This window comes from Plecotus auritus (genome assembly GCF_963455305.1).
Source record: "Plecotus auritus genome assembly, chromosome: 6".
NCBI lineage: Eukaryota > Metazoa > Chordata > Mammalia > Chiroptera > Vespertilionidae > Plecotus > Plecotus auritus.
This window is the reverse complement of record NC_137773.1, coordinates 45,196,437-45,221,496: the sequence shown is the minus strand read 5'-3', so window position 1 is coordinate 45,221,496 and position 25,060 is coordinate 45,196,437.

Here is a 25,060-nt window from a genome sequence, read left to right as displayed (position 1 = left end):
TCTCTCTCTTCCTCTCCCTTTCCCTCTCTGAAATAAATAAAAACATATTAAAAATAGATTAATGAATAATTCTTATGGATATTTATTAATAATATAAAACAATAGCTTAGGTAATGTATGTGTGTATATATATACACATATATGTATGTATGTATGTGTGTGTATATATATGAATAGTTCCTCCCCTCAAAGAACACTCACTTAAGAACCACTAGGATAACTGTGTATAACAGTATTTTAAGGATAAAATATAGAATATATTAAGTATAAATATTAAATATAGAAATATAAGAATGAAAATTTACCAGCACCTAGCACATTAGCATACCTAATACCTTGTAAATCCACACATTCATGGAATAAAGAAATGAACACTATGATTCACTAATGATGAATTTCTGTGTCAGTAGGTTCAAGTAGAAGAGTCTGAGCACTTGCTGCCACTGAGATTAGATCAATCATCTACCGCAGATGGGATAGTAAAGGGCAATATATTTACAAAACAGTGAATTCCATTTCCTAAACTTTAAGAATTATTGCGACCTATACAACATCTAAATAGAAGAGAAAACCAAATATAAAAAATTAACCAGCAAAAGACTGAAATTCAGCAACACCTAAGCAAAGCCAGCAGAATCTGAAGTGTCTGCAACTTCCTTATTTGAGAACTAGACAAACCAATGTCCTTATTGTTCTAACAGCAGTTTGGAGGAATCCCTGAAACACTGAACTCTCGGTTTAGGCCCCAATTTCCTGAGAATTTTTATTTAAATGGCCTAAGATAAAGGAGTAATTTCCCCCAAACAGGACTACTGCTAAATATTAAGAGCTCTGCAATTGTAAATTCTAAAACACCCTCATAATTACCCTACAGAAACCTTAGTAGCCAAACCTCTCTTCCTATTCATAATAACTTACAAGAAGGAAAAAAAAACTGGATGAGGAAAGGGATTCAAATATCAAATAGTAAGGATTATAAAAGATAGAGTGAGCAGCAGACTGTTCATTATCTGTGTGGATGCCCTGCCCAGCCCACTGCTGGGAACCGAAGATCTAAACAGATCGCAGCATCTGAGACTCCAGTTCTGGAACTCCATTATTTGGCAAAAAGCTGGTGTACATGGAACATGTTAGAAAGAAACACTCAGACCACAATAGAATGAAAAGAGAAAAGAAAAGTTGAGGCTGGGAAGGAAGAGGAATATGAACTAGAGTGATCTCCATTTGCCAAGGAATGTCCCAGTGTTAGCACTGTAAGTTCCACATACCACAAACCCCACCAACATGGGCAAACCAGAATAGCTGGTCCCCTACTACTTGGCTCTGACAAAGATTAGCTTCTTTGGGTTTCCATGCAAATTAAAAGTTTTAATTAACTAAAGCTCATGAACTCCTTGCCAGGGAGATAACTAATTACCTCACTTTCAACTAATGATATGATTTCTGCCTCTTCCACCCAATTCTGTTTAAGCAAATTCTCACTATCACCCACTCCAGGGCTAGACTCTGTGGGCCCTTCTGATTGGACATCTGTGTGGTTAAATCTTAGTTCCTGCTGGAAAAGTTTGAGAAAAAGGCTAATTCTTCCCTTTACTAGCTATAAATGTCAAGCTCTCCCAGGAGAAAGAGGCAGCTCTTTGGTGGGTTCTTTGAGTACATAAAAAACGTATCCCTGAAATCCCAAAAAACTCAGAAACCCACATGGCTCCATTTTTTATTATCCCTCTCTTCACGAAGCACAATCAATAGCCCAAATAAAAATCAATCCTATTATTTACTTGCTTTTTTTTTAAGGCAATAAAGGGTATCCAAACACATGATCACAACACTTTCCTCTTTGTCCTGCTTCCTCTCGTCTACTTCCTTCTGATGCTTTATGTCTGCCTCCACCACATGCTGTGATCCTGAGAAAACCTCTTCTTCGAAGCCTGTGTGGTTTTCTTTCCTTCTCCTCCCTCTACTCTCAGCATAGCAGCCTATCTGCCAGAAAGACAGTGTCTTCATAAGGAGGTGGGAGGAAAGGAGAAATTGGGTCAGTAATTACAGAACTCTTTGGCAGGCTAGGAAAGACAAGAAGTTTGAGAACATTTTCAAATTTTAGTTCCATGGCACCCTAATGTTACAGATACTAATCGCATGTTGGTGCTGAAAAGGACTATAGGATTCATGAACCCAATCCCTTAATTTTAACCAATGAGAAAGCAAATAAGACATTAAATAATTTGTCCAAGGTCCCCCAGTATCCTTTCCATTCACTTCTCTGTGTTATATGCGCTCAAACCCTGTGATTTGTGGTTGTCAAAAGGGTTAATAATTGTCAATGCCCTCCAGCCAAAGACATCAAGAAACCCAGGTGCGGATGCATAAGTGGGACTATTACTGTGCAACAAGGAAGAACACACAGAGTGAGAAACCACAAAGTGTCTCATAATAAAGTGCTAAAAAGGACTTTTTATAGAATTTGGGCTCTGTTAGGTAATTTGGGGGAGAATTTAAGGAAATGGGCTTTGTTCTGGATAGGATGCTACCAGGAAGTAGGAGTATTTCTATGACTGAACAACTTAATAAATCTCACCCAGAAAGAGGGAAGATAAGAGCCAGACTAAAGCTGTAATCGATAAAGAATTAGCAGTCACTTATATTAGCCAGAATCCTATCTAATAAAAAAGTAATATGTAAATTAACCATCACTCCGCAACAAAGATGGTAGCACCCATAGTGGCCAGGGCGGGACGTTTGCAGCGTCACCCCGGCAATGCGGAAGCCGAGAGTGCAAGGAGCACCAGGAATGCTGGGAATCGTAGTTGTGGTGGCGGCCCCTGGACCGGAAGCGGAAGCCGAGAGCGCGGGGAGCACCAGGAATGCTGAGAATTGTGGTTCTGGTGGCAGACACATTACTTCATCTCCTAGACACTTGAGCGAAGTGAGCATGGAACAAGTTACTGTTGCGGATGGGGGATGGAGGGAAAGCAAAGGTGAGAGATATAAGTCAGAGTGTGAAGGAAAAGTTAAAAGGAAGATATCCTGCAACTTCTAGGAAATCTCCACCAATGGAGCAAAGAAAAAAAAGGAGCTCTATTATTCTGTGAGCACCAAACCAGACTGGACTGGGGTCTCACACAATTTGCTCATATGATTGCAAAGACACACAGAAACTTCACTCTTTCATGTACCCAGGCAGATACAATGCACGACATGCACATTTTCATGGAAGAGGACTTAACAGCACCATTTGCTATACACCCTTTGGTAAGTCACCTTTTTGGTGGCCATCTGTGTTAGTTAATTGCCATAATCAAGAGTAAAAATTAAAACTTTTCTATCTCTATGACAAGCAGGTCCTTACAACTTGGAGCAAGGCAACTATCTATAATAATAATCTATAATAATAAAAGTGTAATATGAGGGGCAATGAGGCAGGCAGGCAGAGGCAGTTAGGGGCAATCAGGCAGTTGAGCAGTTAGGGGTGATCAGGCAGGCAGGCAAAGGCAGTTAAGGGTGATCAGGCACACAGATGAGCAGTTGGGGCAGTCAGGCAGGCAGAGTGGTTAGGGGCAATCAGGCTGGCAGGCAGGGGCAGTTAGGGGTGATTAGGCAGGCAGGCAGAGTGGTTAGGGGTGATCAGGCAGGTAGGCAGAGGTGGTTAGAGGCGATGAGGCAGGCAGGCAAGTGGTTAGGGGCGATGAGGCAGGCAAGCAGAATGGTTAGGGGCAATCAAGCAGGCCAGCAGGCAAGCGGTTAGGAGCCAGCGGTCCCACATTGTTAGAGGGTGCAAGCAGGGCTGAAGGACTGCCCCCCCGTGCACGAATTTCGTGCACCAGGCCTCTAGTCCTATATAATAAAAGCCTAATATGCTAAGTGTCTGGTCGTCTGCTCAACCAATCAAAGTGTAATATGCTAATGATATGCTAAGACCGCTCAACCTCTCACTATGATGTGCACTGACCAGGGGGCAGACGCTCTGACTGGTAGGTTAGCTTGCTGCTGGGGTCCGGCTGATTGGGACTGAGCAAGACGGGACGGACACACCCTGGAGCCCTCCCGTGGTCCCTCCCCGGCTGGTCAACCTCCTGTGTCCCTCCCCGGCCCCAATTGTGCACCAGTGGGGTCCCTAGGTCTGGCGTGCACCCTCTCACAATCTGGGACCCCTCGGGGGATGTCAGAGAGCCAGTTTCGGCCCAATCCCGCAGGCCAGGCCAAGGGATCCCACTGGTGCACGAATTTGTGCACCAGGCCTCTAGTAAATAAATAAATGTTTCTAGATGGGACACCATCCATATCTCGTAAGTGCACAAACATGGTTACACATTGGTCTTGTTTTTTTCTTAATCCTCATGTTCATAGAGTGGTCTTGTCTGATGTTGATGTTTTGTAAAACTGTTTAGTGGGAAAGCCCAACCCCCAGATATTGGGGGCTGCTTTTCTTTCTCATCACAATAGAACTGGCATTTTGTGAGCACTTTTTTTTTAATCTTTATTGATTTCAGAGAATAAGGGAGAGGGAGAGATAGAAACATCAATGATGAGAGAGAATCATTGTTCAGTTGCCTCCTGCATGCCCCACACTGGGGATCAAGCCTGCAACCCTGGCATGTACCCTGACCAGGAATCAAACTGTGACCTCCTGGTTCATAGGTCAATGCTCAACCACTGAGCCATACCAGCCAGGCTCAGGAGCACTTTTAATGTGTCAGGAAATTTTTAACCTCATCACCAACCCAAGAAGTAGGTGCTACTGTAATTCCAATTTTCCTATGAAGAAACAAAGGCTTCGTGAGGCTTAGCTAGGTCACAGAGCAAGTACATGGCAGACTGGGCCTCGAACCCAGGCATTCTTTTAGGGTCTGTACACTGCTCTGCTCTGTAGTTCTGCAGGTGTAAATGAAATACTGCGGAGGCGGCAGCAGTTAACTGTGGAGGCATGGGACATATTTGTAGTAAATACAATGGGGAAAATAAAATGTCAGGAATTGCAAGCTGCACTGAATGACTGGAGCATGAGACATTCAGGATGAAGAAGAGAAAATGTGGGAAAAACCAGCTGCAGCATTTTGACCATAAAACCTTCTTTGGGAATAGTCTAATAAAAGGAAGGCTGACTTATTGTTCCTTAACTGAAGAATGACTTTTATGATGTAGAATATTATTTTAAACTTTACTCTCTGTTTTCAGTAAGAATTTAAATCTATGGGCAGGAGAAAGAAAAATCAGCAGCAACTCCTCTGACACAGTCAGTCAGCATGTCAGTGTAGTCAAACGGTAAAGCAAAATTGTTCCAGGCTCTGTGACGAAGCTGCAGGCACATGGCAGCACCAACGACTTAATCATAATGATCAGGGGAGAGACATGGTTATTATTAGCCTCATAGATGCATTCATTCTTCAGAATCACTTATGGAGTGAAATGACAGAATGAAACTCAAATTAACAGACAAAGGCCCCCATTCCACTGTTCCCACACACCCCCAGCTCCTCCTGACTTCAGTGGGTGTCCTGGACACAGAGAAAGAACAGGAGCAGGACATTGATCTATTTCTAGTATTTGAAAGAATTCTTCTCTCTGTACATTTCAAGGCAACCAAGAAAGATTCTAAGGTTCCAGCAGCACTGCATTCTGTGCTCACCGTGGTAGGTCCCAGTATAGGTCCTGAGAGACTGCACACATTCCTTTCCCAGTTCTCTTTCAGGGGTGGAGTGGAGGTGCTGGGGAAGTGGCTTGATAAAAAGCAAGAAAAATGGGGATGGAAAAGGTTGCTCTCCAGCCATGGCAGCCTTTCACTAATCTGTTCTTGTCACACATTCAATTTTTAAAATATATATTTTTTTATTGATTTAAGACAGAAAGGGAGAGGGAAAAGATATAGAAGCATCAATAATGAGAGAGAATTATTGATTGGCTCCTTCCTGCATGCCCCCTACTGGGGATAGAGCCTGCAACCCGGGCATGTGCCATGACAGAATCAAACCCAGGGCCCCTCAGTCTGCAGGCCAACGCTCTATCCACTGAGCCAAACCAGCTAGGACCACATATTCAATTTTTCTGGTATCACTCAGCAAGCTGTGTGCCTCTACTGTGCGAAGAACACTGTGCTAGTTTCTAGGAATAAAAAGTCAATTAAGAACTCGGTCCCTGCCCTCAAAACTTCTACGTAGATTGTGTCTCAAATTTTTCTTTGCACTACTCCTTGTATAGTGCTTGGTAGATATTTTCTGCTAGTGATAGTTACATTGATGATATTGATGATGATAACAATGAAAAGCACATCTGTCCAGAGGTTTACATGGCAAATATGGAAAGAGCCTCCCCAAAGAAACTTTCATTCATCCAAAAAGTATTTATTGAGCAACTACTTTGTGGTTAAGATGTTGCTCTGGGCTCTGAGAGGTACAGAAATGGTTTCCACTCCCATGAGGCCCTGATAATCCTGTAAGGTCTGGAATGGATAGAAATGCCCTCCCAGGTCAGCCTTCATTTTCTCCAGAGCTCAGAATGATTGATGGACAGTTAAGACTTGGCTTTGCTGCCTCTGTGTCCATCACACTTCTAAGGCAGGTTGAAAACTGGCCCAGGGAAGTAACATATGGGACAAATAACAATCAAGTTAGATAAAGTCGACTCATTCTTAAATTCTAATGATTCTCTGGGCAACGATATCATGGAAAGCACTGCACAATCCACACTTTCAAGGCAAGGTTATTCCTGTGCCCACAGCAGGACAGCAGCATGTAAAAGCCACATGAGCTCAGGCCCACAACTTATCTCCTCCAGCACAAGGCCTTAAAAAACATGTGTCTGTATGGGAAATCACTAGACTATGCCATTAATAGAAACAACCAGTTTCATTTCAAAGTGTCAGTGAGCATTGTGTGGGCACAGAGCTGCAAGGATAAGTGACAAGAATATGGATAAATTTCCCAGGTATTTTCTAGGGGCAAACAGTGATCATGACTGCGGGATGGATTCTTTGCAGATGCATATAGCTCTCTCTGCCCTGATAAGAAAGACCATAACCTTGCCCACCTCCCCACCTCATCCCTCCATTCCCCACCAATACATTCTTGCAAAAGACACCTGCTTCTCTTGTTTCCCAGACATTCACCGCATGCAGACTTCCCAAACACCATTAGCCAAGGCCTGGACTCTACATCTGCTCCACTTTTCTCCATTCCAGATGAGCACTATATCTTCACATTTGCTTTTGTGATCACTGTTGAACCACAAAAATGAGGATGGATGAGGATAAAGATATACTTCTCTGCACAGCATACAGAAGGGATGGTTCTGGGTTAAATTAGGGGTTCTTAACTCAAATAATAAAAAAAAACAAAGATAAATCTCTGCTGACTTAAATCTGGACCTCAAGAATCTCCTTAGCAAACCTCTTTCATCAATCAAAAGCAGGCAAAAAGGAAAGAAGTTAATACTTACTGAGTACTTACCATTTGTCTGGCCCTCTGTTAGGTGCTTAATATTAATGATTTCTCTTCCTATTGGCCTAGGATGTTTGATATAATTATACTTGATAAACTCTATAAAACCTATCAGGGGCTGGATGAAGGTAAAGAATGTGCCCAAGGTCACCCAACCATTAAGTAAAAGAACTGAGCTTGGAGCCCAAGTTTGTCTGATGCCACAGTTTTCACTGCATCCCTTAGCTGTTCATTCTGAAAATCTACAACTGGGGGAGAGGGGCTATAGTGGTGAGAGACCCTCCCTCAGGATCACAGCCCACAAGGTCAGCAAGTCATACCTACCTCCCCTGCAAACCTGACAAGGAGCAAATGGATTCTCACCTCTTAGATTATCTAAATGCATCTGTGATTTTTATTAAAACAAAACAGCAATTATGTACTTGAAATATTTATAAAATAAGTCAACTACATATGAGAGAAAACGTAAAAGCATGGCAATTAAACAGATCTGCACACACTGCAGTGTGTTTTTCTAACAAAAGGAGAAAGGAATAATGCTGCTAATAAAAACAATGATGAGCTTGTTTAAATGTTCTAATAACTCATTTAGCACTGTTCCTAATGGAACTATATATTAGCAATTTCAAATAAAGTCTTTGATGAAAGATGAATATATCTTTTGCTCATTTTTTTCTGCACTAGTGATTCAAGTGGGCTAATTTGTTCCCTTTCTTCTGATAAAATGTTTTAAGTGATCTATAAATGTTTTTCTCCTTCTATTCATATTGTAAGAGGAACCAAGTGAATAATAATGAATAAGAATAAAGAGTTATACTGATGCATTGGAAAGTAATGGGTGCCCCCACCATCGCTACCAACACACACAGACACACACATACTCACACTTTGATTTCTCATTCTCTTCTAATAAGAAACAGGCAGATCTCATATTTCACAATAAAAATTCTTTCAGGAAACTACATTAAATAGGAACTAACCTAAAAACCATTTTCTGGTTACCTTTGAAAAGATTATCATGCTAATTAATAAAGAGTAGGATTTTGCTTTGTTTTACAGAAAGGGGGGAATAATCTAAAAGTGTATAATATAATATATATTTAGCTCTTCTGAGAGAAATAAAAATGGGTTGATTAAATTCTAAACTGAAAAATTTCTCTTTGACATTTCAAACTTAACAATTACAGTACCTGCAGTACTTCTAAGCCTGTGTAGGAAACATGGCCAATCCATTTTAGTGTCTTTGGGGATGTAGGACACATAGTAATAGATCAAAACAATCACATACTGTGAAATGTTTCACCTAAATGAACAAACCTACACTCAGCCAATATACCAGATTGATCAGTTTTAAAAACCTCCTATTTAGAGGACAATATTAGATTCAAAGACCTTTGGCTACAGAGCTATACTAAAGTTTTCCAATGCAAAGCAGAATGGCCACAGTACTCATCACACTTTCTATAGATAATTCTCTGCCTCCATGGACTTCTTGGAGGAAGATAACACCTTATTCTTTCTTATTATTTCAGTTGCTGGTATAGGCATTCAATAAATATCAGTTGCATGGAATGAATGAATCATCAATTAACATTCTGTCTGAAGTAATTCAACATGGGAATGCATACTTCCAATGTTTTCTTCATCAGATACAATCTGGAAAACATCCTAATTTTGAAAGGTCCTACTTCTGCAACCCACAAAGCCAGTTATGACCTAAAACGTGTTAACTCAGCCCTCCTCCCCGGTGAATCACAGGTAGCCTACTTGCTCCATGGTAATGAAATGAAAACCTGAACTCCTCAAACATCTACAACTCCATTTAGAGACTCAGCATTACCTGTGAATGAGTTGTCGAGGAAGTACTCATGGAAGAACCATGTTTCTTTCCGGATAACCAAACCAACTAAAGACCCCAGCCCATCAAAGCAAAAAGGGTCTTCTTTGGAGAGGCATTAGCAGTGGTTCTCAACCTTTCTAATGCCACGACCCTTTAATACAGTTCCTCATGTTGTGGTGACCCCCAACCATAAAATTATTTTCGTTGCTACTTCATAACTTTAATTTTGCTACTGTTATTGAATCATAATGTAAATATCTGTGTTTTCCGATGGTCTTAGGCTCTACAGCAGCTGTTCTCAACCTGTGGGTCACGACCCACAGGTTGAGAACGGCTAGCAGGGTCGCGACCCACAGGTTGAGAACAGCTGCTGTAGAGCTTAAGACCATCAGAAAACACAGATATTTACATTAAGATTCATAACAGTAGCAAAATTACAGTTAAGAAGTAGCAATGAAAATAATTTTATGGTTGGGGGTCACCACAACATGAGGAACTGTATTAAAGGGTCGCAGCATTAGAAAGGTTGAGAACCACTGCATTAGAGGCATAAATTTAGGCTGTCTTCTGATAAAAGGGACTGGTTTATGTCACTCAATTTTTGGAACTATGCGATCAGGACTTTTCTCCTACTTCTAAGCCTAAGTGTTCCAGGACTTAACCTTAGTCTCTTTCCACCTGCTAGCCCTTTCTTCTGTAATCACTTGGCCTGAGTCCTGACCACAGCTCTGATACTAACTCGCACACCTTCATCTAAATCAGGCTAGAGACCCAGTCCATTTCAGGTCACAGACCTGGTCCTCAAAGCTCCACCCAAGAAAGAACACATCACTGATGACAGGGTTGAGAGAATGTGCCATGTGGTTGATACAAGAACAGAAATAGTGCCCAGCTGGCATGGCTCGGTGGTTGAGTGTTGATCTATGAACCAGGAAGTCATGGTTCGATTCCCAGTCAGGGCATATGCCCGGGTTGTGGGCTCAGTCCCAGTGTGGAGTTTACAGGAGGTATATAATCAATGATTCTCTCTCATCATTGATCTTTCTATCTCTCTCTCTTCCACTCCCTTCCACTCTGAAAACAAAACAAAACAAAAAGAACAGAAGTAGAAAGTGGTTTAATATTCTTTCCAGGATCTTATGGTACCTGTAAACACCTAGATTTATAATTTTATATCCTTCCTATAGTTATATATGGCAGGAAGGGTGGGAATATCAATACCTTCATCTTACAAAATGAGTAGTCAAGAGATTACATCAATAGCTGATTGAGCAAGAAAGAGAAGGTTAAAAGTAACCCTTAGAAGAACCAAAAATCATGTTATATTACAAAAGGAAGAAAGATGGGGGTGATGAATGAGCTAAATTCTCACTCGCCATATCAGGAGATCAATGGAAAGTGTCTACAGTGATGAACCAGGAATTCATAGTATGCATATTTTTAGTGATATGGGTGTAAGCACCAAAAGAAGAAATGGTTAAACTTGGGGACTTCTGAGAAGTGAGGGAATGGGTCAGAGCAGTGGTCGGCAAACCGCGGCGTTTGCCGCTCTGTTGACTAATGAGTTTGCCGACCACTGGGTCAGAGTAATGATGCTTTTCAATATTAGTTCTTCCACTACTATTTAATGTTTTAAACCATGTTCATAGATTACTTACATATTTTTTTAATATATTTTATTGATATTTTACAGAGAGGAAGGGAGAGGGATAGAGAGCCAGAAACATCGATGAGAGAGAAACATCGATCAGCTGCCTCCTGCACACCTCCCACTGGGGATGTGCCTGCAACCAAGGTACATGCCCTTGACCGGAATCGAACCCGGGACCCTTCAGTCCGCAGGCCGACGCTCTATCCACTGAGCCAAACCGGTTTTGGCAGATTACTTACATTTTTAAAAATTGTTCTTAAAATAATACATGAGGAATTTAGAAAAAGCTGTTATTAATCTCTAGGATCTTCTCTAAGCTCACGAAAACAACTCATCCCACACTAGCCTGTATAGGATAGGAGGTTGATGGAAATCAATCCTATTTCTTTCTACCCCATATTCTTTCCACCTAAGATATGATATGCATTCAATAATTATCTCTTGAAAAAAATTAATGAACATCTCAATTTCAGCCATTAAGTCTCCATTAAAACCTTTGTGTATAAATGAAGGAATTTCGGTGGAGTGGGTAGAATGAATGCTTTGTTTGAGTGGATGTGGCTGGATCTTCCCAGTCCAAGAGCACTGAAGTCAGGCATTGTTTCCAGATCCCTCCCAGTGATCACCAGCAGCCTCTGAATCACTGTTACCAAAACCTTCCAGCAACTACGCTCAGCACTGGCCACAGGGACTTCACCCTTCCTGTGCCCAGGTAATACTCTAGCTCCACAAAAGAGCATCCAAGTGCCAAGAGGAAATTTTCCCCTCTGTACCTGTTAGGTATTTTTAGCAGCCACCCAACCTCGAAAGGGAGGCTTGGAATGAGTTTTTTAAATAGCATGAAAACATTATTTTGTGTTGAGCTTGCTTTTAAATACTGTGATTCACTATTTAATAATTAATCTGGCTTTGAGTTTCTTTGCTGCCAAAAAATGTCTAAGGTAGGCCTGCATAGCTGAAATGGACCACTCAGACAGCGAAGTTGAGAGAGAAAACACTGCATACAAATTCAGAGCACAGTGAATTAATTTTCCAGGTCTAGCTGGCTCCTGAATACATAACTTTGCTTAAGAAAATTCCCCAACATCTATTTTTGTTTCTTTCTTCTGTGTAAGGACAAGCACAGGAGAAGAAAGTATGCCATCTGTCCTCAAAGTAACTAATTCATTCCTCTTAATGCTAGATGGAAACCACAATTTTACAAGTCACAGGAGAAAGCTTTACAAAAAAAATTGATGAAATAACCTCAAATAGACCTTTGCTTGACACCAGACAATGTGTTCACTTTTACCTTGAAGTTTCCTTACTCCTAAATATAACACCTTCCATTTGAATTTGTTATGCTAGATATGCTTGAAAGAAAAAGTAAGCCCTGAGTTTCCATAGAGGAAATCACTTTTAAAATGGATTTTGAGAGATGAGCAAGATTACATCAGGTAGAGTCTGGAATAGAAAATTATTTCAAGAAAAGAACAACGTGGAGCCTTAAAATAATCCTATATAATAAAGATGTAATATGCAAATTGACCCTCACGCCCTCACAAGATGGCTGCCCCCACGTTGTCACAAGATGGCCACCACAAGATTGCTGCCCACGTCATCACAAGATGGCTGCTCCCAGATCATCACAAGATGGCCACCACAAGATGGCCACCCCACATCATCACAAGATGGCCGCCCCCCATGTTGTCACAAGATGGCCGCCCCCACGTTGTTGCAAGATGGCCACCACAAGATTGCCGCCCCACATCATCACAAGATGGCCACCCCCACATCATCACAAGATGGCCAGCAGGGGAGGGCAGTTGGGGGGACCAGGCCTGCATGGAGAGCAGTTGGGGGCAACCAGGCCTGTAGGGGAGGGCAGTTGGGGGTGATTGGGCTGGTGGGGAGCAGTTAGGTGTCAATTATGCCGGCAGGGGAGTGGTTAGGTGTCAATCAGACCAGCAGGGGAGTGGTTAGGGGCAATCAGGCAGCCAGGTAGGCGAGTGGTTAGGAGCCAGCAGTCCCAGATTGTGAGGGAGATGTCCAAATGCCGGCAGTTGGACATCCCCCAAAGGGTCCCAGATTGGAGAGGGTGCAGGCTGGGCTGAGGGACACCCCCCCCAGTGCATGAATTTCATGCACCAGGCCTCTAGTAAATAAATAAAAAGAAATCTCTGACAGCTATGTCAGAATGACATTTCTGAAGCAAAATTAAGTTACCACAAATGCTGCTGCTCAAATAGCTGCTCCCGCTCCTGTAGCCTTCCTTCCTATGCATCCTTGCCACCGCAATCCTCTCTCTGCCACCTACCCTGCTCATGAAACAACCATGCCACATCCAACTAGAACACTGTGACTCCAAGACAGCGAGCCCAGCTTGACAGGAGCAAATCTAGCTCTCTAGAGCCAGACTCAAAAACTCTGCCATAGGAGTCTTTATGTCACTTCATGAAAAATGATCCTTCCCTCACAGTTTGCCACTGTTGTTAAACAGGGGTCTTAACAGGGCCCTCCCACCTGCCCCCTCCTTGGTAATTAGTCCATCTGGTCTCTGTGCATATATTTCATGGGTGACTCACATATAAGCTAAGTGATAGGTAACCAAATTACAAGTCTATAAATACAGCAAGTGTTGTCTGGGAAAAAAAAGCCCGAGTGGTTTATGAAGTCAGCAGTTTTCTTACAACTGATCCTTACAACAGAGCTAAGTTTTCTTTCCCTCTCACCTCTCCCTCCTCCCCACTTAGGTAATTTGATATTATATATGTATCCAAGTATAAATCAAAAGTAAGTTATTGGGAAAAGGTAACTTGGACCTGAAAGATTTTAATTACAGCAATGTTTTTTATTCATAAAATGACTTAGCTTGATTGTCTCCAAATAATGTACATCTACTCAGAACATTTGGATATGGGTAGAGCTCTTGGTATGTGTAGCAAATCTGGCCATGCACCAATTGACTTCTTCTCTTGGTATTAACATTTTGCTTTTTCTGCCCAAGTGGGGTTTAGCTACTGAATCCTAGAAAGAAATCCATCCATTGGGTAGGATTTCTCATAATAAAGGCAATACAGGTTTCATGTGTCAAAGAAACAAATTGATGATAATCATCATAAAAATGAAGATAGTCAACACTGAATGGAAATTGAGAGTTAACACTTGGCCAGTTTCTACTCTCTATTTTACCATCCACACCAATATCAAAGCTATTTTTATTTTAAAACTAGAGGCCCAGTGCATGGATGTATGCACTGGTGGGGGTGGGGGGGCATGGCCTGTGGGGATCGGCCCACTGCAGGAGCAGCCACTCATCCCAGTCAGCTGAGTGGCTGTGGATCTGCCCACTGAGCAGCTGCTGAATGAGGAAATTAGTCTGAGCTGTTATTTCGGGGTAATGTCTTAGGTAAAGGCGTGTTCTGTGTCCTGGAGGAATCTGGCGGAGAGCTTTGCATCCCAAAGCCACTCGGTGAATGTCCTTGATGTGTGATGCTAGATCGGTGACACCATCAGTGATGTTCAGGGCAGCCATGCTCCAGGATCCTCAGCCATCAGGACAGCCTCCCCAGGGGGTCCACAGTCACATCCCCTCTTGACATCCGCCCATGCCAGCTCCCCGTGCTTTTTCTAGAACACACCTTAGAGGGCCTGCATCAGCTGGTGGGATCAGGCCAGAGTCTGGATTGTCTCAGGTATTTGACAGGTGCAGAGACTCGGCCTCACCCTGGGCCTGCTAGCGGCTGCTCTTGCTGTGGAAGCAGCCGCTCATCCCGGTCAGCCAAGCGGTGCTCCCACTGTGGGAGCACACTAACTACCAGGGTGCAGCTCCTGCATTGAGCATCTTCCCCCTGGGGGTCAGTGCATGTCATAGCGACTGGTCAACCGGTCATTCTGGCCAGTCTGCCATTCAGTAGCTGGGCTTTTATATATATAGATTTTAACATTGTTCATCTCCTGCCTAAAAACTTGTTAGCATGAAAAATAAGCACTTAATCTGAACTCCACTTTACATCATTATTTCTCATGATGCAGACTGGCTCTTACATGAAAGCCAGAACCATGTTTTTGCCCATTTTGTACCCCAAGCATCTACTATAGAGCATCACCGAAAATTGGTGCTTATCAAACTAAACCTCATTAAACAAGAGGCCTGAATCTGTGTGTGTATGTGTGTGTGCATGTTTGAGAGAGAGATCTGTATAAAGCTTCTTTATATTATTTACATCTTAAAATATGATCTCCTCAGTGTGACATAAGGGACTTTTCTTAATCTGACTCCAGTCTTCCCTTCTGACATCACCTGCCCCTCCACCTCAGCACCATATCTGGGCTCACCTTCTCCAATGTCGGGGCAAAGATTTGCTCTCCTCCTAGGCACACTGCCTAGACCTTTATGGAATGATGATCTCAGTTTATGAAAGTTGAGTCTTGAGGCATTCCCATAAAGGTCAGAAACAGAAACAAGAGTGAGTCCTGGAATGCAGGGAATGAAAGCCGGGAAACAAAGACATTGTAAAAGAGTGAGAGTAGAAATTTAGGCTTCAACATGACTGTGGATAATGTTTACCTATTCATAAGAAAGGAAGAAAAGGGATGTATTTTGCTTTGAGACATAAAGAATTAGAAAGTTGGTCCCAAGTATATTGTAACATCTAATAGGACAGAACTAATTTCACAAACACAGGGGTGGGCAAAAGTAGGTTTACATTTGTAACACAAATAAGTAATACAGTAATCTATACTAATAATAGAGGAATATGCAAATTGTCCGGGGTGCCATCACAGTAACAGTAATGACCAAACAGCAGGCTGTGTGGGGCTACAAGGCCGGCAGGGGGCTTAGTGAGGGACAACCAAATGACTGAACAGCAGGCTGCGTGGGGCGACCAGGCCGGCAAGGGGGTTAGTGAGGGACGACCAAACAACTGAACAGCAGTCTGCGTGGGACAGCCAGGCTGGCAGGGAAGGACAGTTAGGGGCGACCAGGCCAGTGGGGGGGGTGCAGTTGGGGGCAACCAACCTGGCAGGGAGACAGTTGGGGGCAACCAGGGCAGCAAGGGGGGGCAGTTGGAGGAGACCAGGCCAGCAGGGAGGGGCAGTTAGGTGTGATTAGGCTGGCAATGGGGGCACTGAAGGGCAACTAGGCCAATGGGGGGGGGGCAGTTGGGAACGACCAGGCCAGCAGGGGGGGCAGTTAGAGGTGACCAGGCTGGCAGGGGGGCAGTTGGGGGCAATCAGGCCAGCAAGGGGGGCAGTGAGGGGCAACCAGGCCAGCAGGGGGGGCATTTGAGGGAGACCAGGCCAGCAGGGGGGGCATTTGGGGCCAATCAGGCCGGCAGGCAGATGTGATCAGGCTGGCAGGGGGGCAGTTAGGGGCAATCAGACAGGCAGGCAGGTGAGCAGTTAGGAGCCAGCGATCCAGAATTGTGAGAGAGATGTCTGACTGCTGGTTTAGGTGCCCAAGGGGTCCCAGATTGGAGAGGATGCAGGCTGGGCTGAGGAGACCCCCGTGCATGAATTTTGTGCACCGGGCCTCTAGTCTATATATATGGATATATATATATATATATATATGCCTAAGCTACTGTTATGACCAAACAACTGGAACGACTGAAATGATAGGTCAACCAGTCACTATGATATGCACTGACCACCAGGGGGCAGACACTCAATGCAGGAGCTTCCCCCTGGTGGTCAGTATGCTCCCACAGCCAACCTCCGGCAGCCCCTTTCCCCACCCGGCCCCCCCGATCAGCCCCAATTGGGGGGACCGGCTGGCCAACCTCCCGCGGCCCCTCCCCCTGCCAGCCAGCCAACCTCCTGCAAACCCTTCTCTCCACGCCCCCCCCCCCCCCCCCCCCGGCCAGCCAGCACCCCATCGGCCCTGATCAGGGGGCTGGCTGACCAACCTCCTGCAGTCCCTCCCCCTGGCTGGCTGGCCCCCCGATAGGCCTTGATTGCCGGCCAGGCCGAGGGACCTCACCTGTGCATGAATTCATGCACTGGGCCTCTAGTTAAGAAATAATAACACAAAAACAAACTCTGTAAACCTTTTTCTCGCCCTTTATATGCATAGTCCCTCCCACAGTTTCTCACAACATACGTTATTTTATTGGTGATGATGAGTCAGCATTAAGTCAACACCATTGTCCTATCCATCCTCCATGTTGCCATCACCAGATTGCCACAGAATTAGTCTCAGTTGAACTTACCACCAGACTGGCAAGAACAGCAGATGGTCTGTGTTGTTCAGGTCAACAGCAGCCTTCCTACCAGGAGCAGGCTCTCTGAACACCCAGACCCTAGCACTGCTAGAAGCAGATCAGACCACCAGCTGGGTCAGAAAATGAGGCTCAACCAACAGGGGTCAGGGCTGCAGGACCCCTGGTAGACTTGCAGACAGATGAAATGCCAAGAAACTTCATTTTCTGAGGTTGAACAAGATTATCAGAAGGCAATATTTACAGGGAGTTTTATTGGTGATTCTTTAAGCCTTACCATAACAACCACCCCAAAGAAAAAGAAGTCTAAAACTGAGAAGTCTGTCACAGTGGCCAATGATTTACAGAGAATGTATGGCAGATCAGTAGGAAAAAGGCATTTCCCTCATCCAATTTAGTGCTTCGTCCTTCGGACCATACATCTCTCTTTTTAAACATGTCCTTGCTCTATGGATTAAAATTTTTTCTTGGAAACATGGAATGGTACACCTCCTAACTGAAGAATGCCTTCAGATCTCTGGATTGCCCTCTCTTAAATCTTTTCTTCTGAAAGTTATAATAAATCCCTCTTTATAACTAAGGTGGAGTGGCCCAATGAGATTGGCTGCTGCAGGGAATTCTCCCTGCTGACAACGGAGACCCTGCTGCAGGACAGCAACTCTCCCCTGCAGAGGAAGCAGAATCAAGACCAAACAAAGAGCTAGAGATAAAAAACCTAGTCTGGATTTCCTTGGAGGCAAACTGCATTTTTCTCTCTCCTACATCTAAAAGCTGCAGGGGTGGGGAGGGGAATGGCACAAATGTAACTATAGGATCATAGAAGTTTTTAGCTAAATGATGAAACTGAGGCCCAGAGAGGTGGCATGAGTTGTCTGAGACAACACAGCAAGTTACTAGCAGAGATCTGCGTGGAACTCAGAGTATATCACCTGATTTATTGCAGAAGTGGGCAGAGTAGAGTGTGGTATCTGCAGCAAACTCCTGGCCTGAATGCTCCTTCTATGGCTGACCAGCTGTATGACCCTGGGTAGGTCTCTTAAAGTCTGTACTGTTCCCACATCTATAAAAAAAAGAGGTGATGATCTTCCCATGAGGGTTGTGTGAGGTTTAAATGAGTGACTATGTGATTAGTGCTTAGAATAGTATTTGTTGGAACTTAGAAAACAATTATTGTTAGCCTCATGTTAGCTTAGGATCCTTTCCAAACTTTAAAAAACAAACACCTGAATGCAGAGGGGGGAAAGCCAGGGAGCTGGAAAATTAGTTCTGCATATAAAGCCCTGCCCCACGACCCCTTAAGACAGGCCATAATCTCTCTTCCTTTGTCTAGCTCTTTACCAACTAGAGCTGGACACTTCTTTTTTTAACTTTTTAAAATTATGATCCTACGATGCATTCTCTCAGTGATAGCATTACTGGTCATGCCAGTCTGTACAAAAGTATCTTTTAGCCAGTGTGGGTGAGGAATTATCCTACGGTCCCTCTCCCTCGTCTCACCAAGCCTGTCCACCTTAGCGGTGACCAAGCTTGTAGTCTGTTGTGTGCCCTGATCTGACTTTGGGCTAGAAAGGCAATAGAGAGCCACCCCATGATTGACTGTGAGAAAATGAGGGTGAGGAATGCTCCCTCCCCTGATGACTTCTCATCACTTCTAAAGGCACACACGTGAACAAAGTCTTAGATGAAGACAGTGAATTCCTATAGCGACCTCAGGAAGGAAGTGTCTGGGTATTGCTAACATTGTGCATTAGGGAGTGGGGGTGGTACTCATATAAATTTGAGAAATGCTAAAGAGTAAATGAAAGAAATAAGCAAAGAGGAGGCAAAATGAACAAAATGCCAGATATGTCCACATGCCAATGAGAAAGACGTGAGAAGGTGAGGTGTGATGAGAAGTCTGTCACAGTGGCCAATAAACCATGAGGGCCAAATGTTTGGCTTGAATAACTCAAAATCTGCTCTCTGCTTACAGCAGGGCTTGGCAGTGAGTCAACAAATCTAGCAACAGAATTTATTTTTGAGGAGCCACAGACAGTCCATTTATACACACACACACACACACACACACACACACACACACACTCATGTAGATCTACCCTTTATCAGCAAGGAGAAAAATACAGCATTTCTTATTATATTTCCAAAACCATATATGTCTTCAAAAATTATCTGGACCCATTTGCCAAGAAATCAAAAGGTGTATTTAAGCATCACTTTGAAAATATACTAAGATTATGCCACATGTCTTATGGCAATTTCTTCTATCCCCTCCCTTTGGAAAAAGCAAAACAAAAACATGAGTAATAACTAATGTTAACAATGGCTATATCTGAGTTATGAGATTACAAGGTAATATTTCTTTTCCTTTTCTTTGTTGTTTATTTGTATTTTCTAATTTGTCTTCAATAAACATGTATTTTTTAATACTTAAAAGACATGTTATAGATAACAGAGTGAGCAAAAGCAAAACATTTCCATTGAGCAGCTGTGCTGTTTTATGATGCCTTCTCAAACGATGCCTCATTGAACCAGCAAGAATCAACTATAATATCCTCTAGATAGGGCAGGGCAAAGGAGCATCACAAAGATGGTGTCAGAAATCTTGTAGGAGCACTGAGACCTGCCTAGTGACTATTATGGATACACTTCAGTGCCCTGAGGAGGCTTGGTGGGACATCAGTACCCACCAGGCATGTGAACATCAGAAGCCCCCAGACCATTGCTGGTCCAAGGTAGGCCCTGTGGAACTCAGCTAGAATTGACCCTTCTGCAAGGGTACTCAGAGTTTTCTCACTGCACATGAGTTTAAGTGCTAATTAATTGGGTGTGGGTAGAGAAATCCGTGTAATTGAAGCCAGTGCTATCTAATGATGTTGTTTTCCAAACAAAGGCCATTTGATTCTAGGTATCAGGCAGACTACAAAATAACCATACATTTGGAAATCCCTTCTACCCCATTAATGGGAAAATATCCTTCAAGGCTCATTGGAGAGGCTCATTTCTATTTCAAGGAGCATCTTCCTCACCTCCTCCTGGTACCCTTAATATTGAGGGAACCACACCATCAGAAGTCTAACCCTTTATTAAAAAAGTGCAGTTGTTACCAAACAAACCTTCCCAGGCTTGGCTCTGATTATTGGCATCCTACAATGCCCAGCACAGTCCCTTCCATAACAAAAAATTATCTAACTAGTCCAAAATGTCAGTAAGTGCCAAGGTTGAGAAGCTCTACATGCCAACACCAGCATCTCCCGACTTCCTTTAGCCCCTGCTGTTGATGTCCCCTAGCTGGTAGCTGTGGCTGGTCTCTAAGACCTGCCACCTCCCTGGACTGGCCCATCCCACTGTTTCCTGAGCTCCTAAGCCCCCACTCTATGGGGTTCTTTTCCAAATGGCCACCAGGCTTCATTGGCCTGACCCGAGTTCATGACAGCAGGGATGGGGAGAACTACCAGGCCTTCCCTCTGACCAGCAACAGGCGAGAAACTGCTTCCAGCAGGGCCATGGCAGAGAGCCACATGCAAACAAGCGCAGCAGCCAGTCGAGTGTTCCACCCAAACTGGCTCCACACCAGGCCCAGACCATGAGTCACTACCACATGCTGCTGCCTCTCACCGTGACCTTTCTTTATCCCTTCATTAGCTGTAAATCTCCAGGAGCAAAATAGCTGAGAACAGACTGGGAAGGTTCTGGCAGAATATTAGACCTGAATGCCCAAATCAAAATTCAGAGTTAAGTACCTGGGCCCTGAATGAATGCCAATCATGGGGAACGAGGCTCCCCAGAACCATCCCTGAGAACCTCTCTCTCTTGACATTAATTTAAATTGTGTAGCAGCATTGGAGCGTCCTCTCCAGGAGCAGAAACAGATGTGTTTGCAGCACTCAGATGGTTGGTGGAAAATTGAAGGACCTATGTAATGTTTGCCCATAATTTATGCTTGCATGAAACCATACTGCACCCCTAAAGAAATCTTCCCTGTGTCCCTGATTCTTCTTGTGTCAAATGGAATTAATACAGCCTGCCATGCAATGTTGTAAGGAACAATTAACATAGGTTATTAAATAGAGTGTTGGCTCAAAATAAAGCAAAACTGGCTTTTATGTTTCCACCTTTCGGAAGCAAACCATCATGCCGAGGAAAAGGCCGATGGATGGATGGATCTGCTTTCTACAGGGGAATTTGCTCTGCCCATTATCATGAGTGTCTTCTTTCTCAAAGGATAGTCTTCTCACCACCTGCAGCAGAAGCACCTAGGAAGCCAGGAAAGCAGATTACCGAGACACATCAACAACCTACTGAATTGGGAATTTTTGGAAGGTGCCCTTTCAACAATTCCCCACTTGAGTTTTATACCCACTGATGTTTGAAAATCTTGTAACAGTGAATAAACCACCATCACTATTCCCAGCAGTACGAAGAAAGACTGGCTCTTTTGCCTTCTACTGAGGTCGCCCCATCTTATGCAAGTAGAATTCCTGGACAAGACAGGACACATCCAGAATGACTCATCTGAACTAAACTGTCCAACCTCCCACTTATGTTTATTATATGGACAGCAACAAATTGCCATTTGCCCCTCTTAGTTTTGTAATTTGTCAACATTCTTGAAGTTTAAAAAAACTGAGTGCTTCCCCTTTGCTCAAAGTCCCATTATCTCCATCACTTGTTACTGGAGAAATAATCATAAACAAATCTGACCTCAATCAATCAATCCCTTTGCACCCTCCCACAACTGTTTTGGGTATTTGTTCCAAATACTCATATCCATTTCCTTATGCTTATTTTGTAAAGAATCAACCCTGTTTTACTTATACTCATCTCATGAGGAATCAACTCCATTTTACAAATGAGGGAACCAAACCACTAAGAGGCTACATAAGTAACAGAACGGGGATTTGACTACTGTCTGACCCAATACTCTTAGCAGCTCAAATTGAACAAACTCAATGCTCTCTGCCTCATACTGTCTCTAGGAAATTACAAGTCTAAGTAGATGCCAATTGAGAATAGTTGTCCAGAGTTTGAAATCCTCTAACCATATCATTAGCAAGCACGTACTTGCAGACCAACCAAAGTGGAATTATTTGATGACTACTGGTCCACTTGGATTTATTAATTACATTATATAAGTTCACAAACTTCTAAGCCAATCATCAGCTACCATTTCTTAAGTTTTTGGCACTGCAAAGAACTGTTCTAAGTGCTTTAAGTACTGTATTCCTATTCATTGAATCCTTCCAGCCACCTTTTGGGACTGGTACTACCACTGTTTTCTCTTCACAGCTGAGAAAACTGCAGCACAGAAATGTTAGTATTGTGTCTAAGGTCACACAGCTAGTAAATGAGGAGCCTGGGAACTATACCTGGATAATAAGGCTCCAAAACCAATACCTTAACTAATCCACTTTACTGGGTATTCCAGCATTAACACAATGAGAGTCACAATAGTGCAGACAATGCTTCTCCTATAGAGCTTTCTAATACCCTAGAGAATTCATAGTGTCTCAACCATGGTTTCTGAAATGCTCTTTAGAAAACAGAGACCCATAAAATGTGGGGCAACATGAAAGATGAAAGCTCTGAAATGGTGTGGGATTCTGTCATAAATAAGATTCCAGGAAGATCCCAGGTCCGCAGTGTGCTTTCAGCTAAGGGCAGGGAGGCTTTGTCATGATTATTACAATCTAATTTAACACTGAAGCCACGCTGGAGGAGAATAAAAAAATTGGAAATAAACTCTCTACTAAATCTGTCAGCCTGGCTGTGGTCTCCAACTGTTTTAGTCACTAAAACCTGTATTTAATGGTCACTTTTATAGCAAACACTAAGAAAGAAATACAAAGCTCTAAATCAGAGTTTATTTCTAAAGAATGGAAAGAAATGTGTTGGAGTGCTAAGGAAGGCCTTGGAACGTGGTGCCCCCATGCTGCCTTTCTTGGTGGCAATGCTGATGACGCGGCAAGCAAGACCTCCATTGTCAAGCTGGAACCCCACAACCTTACTCCTGCTGCAGGAAACCCCCACTGTTCCTGCAGACCCAAGCACCCCCAGTGACAGCAATGGCCTGGACCTGGAGCTTCTATATTTCCACTGCAGAATAACCGTCTTTCCCAGTACATACTTTACATGGTGTTATTGCCACAGGACGTAAATACTGGGTGGCCCAAGTGAAAGTCTTCCATAAACCTCATCAGCAAAGTATCAGAGCATTTATCTGCTGAGCCCCAAGGATGTGGTTTGTCTCTGGCTATGTATGATTTCTTTTAAATTCTTCGGCTCAGAAGAACATTCCAGGGATGTTACTATGGTCTGTCACTAACTGCAGAATCAAAAGGCCAAATGCTAAGACCATATTTGGCCAGAAGATGTTTTCTAATATTTTTGAGATAGTGTGATCAAACTAAAATCTATAAATGAGCAAACACCTCCTTGTCCTTAAATCCCAGCTCCAGTGTCCCTCCTCCCTGACTCCCGCAGGCCCAGTTAGTCTGGCCCTCTTCTGGGTTCCCATGACATTCTGTTCTTACCTCAATCATGGCACTGAACATGTTGTTTTATAATTATCCTTTTTATACCCATCTCCTTTACTATCTCTTTACTACAGTTCTTGGAGGGCACGGGCCGATGCCTTATCATCTTAATGTTCTTAGCACTTAGCAGAATTAGCAAGTAGGCACTCAATTAATATTCATTGAAGAAAAGAATGTGATCTAAAATGAGGGGGGGAATACCCATCACTTCAATTCAAAATGATCATATTATTTAATTAACTCCATGGTACCAGGTCAATATTTCTGTGGCTTAATTTTCTGACTTGGCTTAGCTCTCATTCTATTTCTTTTCAACTGTTATCCTGACATCAGTCTGGAGCAGGTACCTAAAGATGATGTAATGATACATATGCATGTACTAGTAGGCTTGCAATAAATTGACATACTATTTACTGGATTTCTCCGAGCAAGAAAATGACTAGTGTATGGATGCCTCCACTTTCCATTAGCAAATTGGGTATAATGGATCTGAGACTGTGTCCTTTCCCTTACTCCATCCAGAAATTGGACAAGCCTGCGTGACCATTCCCACACAGTGCACAGAAAACCAAGAACAGGATGGATCATTATCCCCCGACTTTGAGCCAATATCTTTAGCCTCATCCAACACAAGGGCATTGCAACTCTACTTTCAGGTTACAGATGCCATAAAGTCCCTTATCCTGGGGCAAAGGAAGCTTGAGTAGAGGCAGGACCAGATAAACAAAGGCCTGACCTTTGCCCAAACGTGCCTTGAGTGTATTCCTGAGAAAGAGGCAAATTCCAGAGTTCTCTCCTCTTCTACCACACATTAGTCATCCTTTATTTCCTGGGTGACAGAGAAGATTTATTATCATGTGAGAATTCCCCAACCCACCCACAAATGAAGAATTGTCTTTGTCAGCCTGCTTCATAAATCTTTTATGACACAGAATCAGCGAATGAGCAACGGGAATGAAGTCCAGAGGTGTGAAGTAACAGTGAGACTCTAGCCAGAAAAGCTTGGTCAGTCCACTTGATAAAGAGCTGGGAGGTAGGGGGACAAAGGGGTATATGTAGTTACCAGTGGATATGCTAGGAGGTTATGAGTGAAAGAGAATTAGAGAGGAAAAGCAAGATTTTATGATATATTACTGACAGATAAGAACAAGTTGTCCTGTAATGTGCTTCGAAAGACCCAATTAAGATTGAAATCACTTTGAAATTATTTTTGGTCTAGGCTGGGCTTATTAACAGGGAATTTCAAGCCAAGGATGGACGATGTGGACTCTCAGCTTGTTTTGAAGTTATACATACTACTATCTAATGCAGTAACACCTTCCAGTTTGGAAAATTTGTCTATAGTGAGAATTACTTTACTACCCCCTTTCTAATATAAGCCATAAGGGACCAACTTAGATCCA